Raw genomic sequence first — 1,673 nt, 5'->3', positions numbered from 1 at the left:
GGGTTTTGCCAGGGACCCACCCCTGTCTGCCTAGAATTTCTCTGCCTTCTACCTCTATCATTTCACTCCTAAATATTTCAGTGTGCATTTCCTAATAATAGGGACATTCTCCTACATAAACACAGCACAATTAGCAATTTCAGTAACATTTACATCTGCACCTAATACATTTATCTAATCTATCCATTCATATTCTGACTTTATCACTTGACCCAATGGCGTCCTTGGTAGAAGTTTTCCCTCCAGCACTGGATTGAGTACAGGGCCAATTGTTGGATTTGGTTGTCAGGTCTCCTTAGCCTTCTTTAACCTGAAACATTCTCACAGCCCTCTTCATTATCCATGACATGAACATTTTCAAAGACTAGAGTCCATACTGCGCCGCGCCCCCGACTTTTAAAACTAGAATGTTCATCATTTTGGGTTTGTCTAATGATTTGTTTCATGATTATACATGTTATATATTTTCAGCAGAACTACTAAAAAGAGTAATTCTCTGTCCTTTTCAGAATATCACATCTGGAGGCTTGTGATCTCTGCCCCACACGGATCACCTGGTCAAGATGCTGTCCAACTTCCCTACTGCATAATTACCATTTTTCCTTCTTGTAACTAGTGAGCAATATATGGGAGGGTACTTGAAGACCGTCCAAATATCCATATCCTGCTCTTTGTCTCTCTATTGGAATTTAGCATCTATTGATAATGCTTGCTTGACTCTTATCTTAACTGACACAGTTGCCAAAAGATGATTTTTCCAGCTTGCATGCTGTCTTCCCATTTACCAGTTGGCATTCAAGATTCTGCTGTAAACATGAGTCCTTCCTTCTCCCTCATTTATGTATCACTGGTATGAACTCATGAATTCTACCCCCTGCCATGCTTAAAACTCATTACTATCCTCAATTCATTACTGTAATTCTTAATTGTTTTGATAATCAAATTGTCTTAGAGTTGGCTATTGAGAGCCCCTTTAAGCTGGCTCCTTTGTCCTTATGACATGTTTAGATCATTTTTTTCCATTTTTAAAATTTATTTATTGCTATTTCCTTACTTTCTGGCATAACAAGATGTTTCAGCTTATCTTGTATCTTCCTTGCCACTTCCCTGCAAATTTCTGGGTTTTACTCCCTACTTTGATTTTGATTTACCATTTAGTCTTAAAATTATAAAAAACTTCATCTCCCTTATTTGTTTACTTACTAACCCTTCCTCTTAGCTTCTCATGCCATAAATATTTGTTTCTCCTTTTCCACACACGTAATAGTGGCCTAAATGCTGCGGGTGATGATAAAGAACTTATAGCTAGTTTGAGAAAAGGCCTTCTTCTAAAATCAACGTTTAAAGTAGAGAACAGGCTGGGTGCGGTAGCTCATGCCTATAATCCCAGCACTTTGGGAGGCCAAGGCGGACGGATCACCTGAGGTCAGGAGTTCAAGACCAGCCTGGTGAAACTCTGTCTTTACAAAAAATATAAAATTAGCTGAGCATGGTAGTGTGCACCTGTTATCCCAGCTACTCGGGAGGCTGAGACAGAAGAATCATTTGAACCCAGGAAGTAGAGGTTGCAGTGAGCCAAGATCGTGCCACTGCACTCCAGGCTGGGCCACAGAGTGAGACTTCATCAAGAAGAGAGAGAGAGAGAGAGAGAGAAAGAAAAAGAAAGAAAGAAA

The sequence above is a fragment of the Cebus imitator genome, unplaced genomic scaffold (genome assembly GCF_001604975.1).
Source record: "Cebus imitator isolate Cc_AM_T3 unplaced genomic scaffold, Cebus_imitator-1.0 Scaffold66, whole genome shotgun sequence".
Taxonomy (NCBI): Eukaryota; Metazoa; Chordata; class Mammalia; order Primates; family Cebidae; genus Cebus; species Cebus imitator.
Note: the sequence above shows the minus strand (reverse complement) of the source record.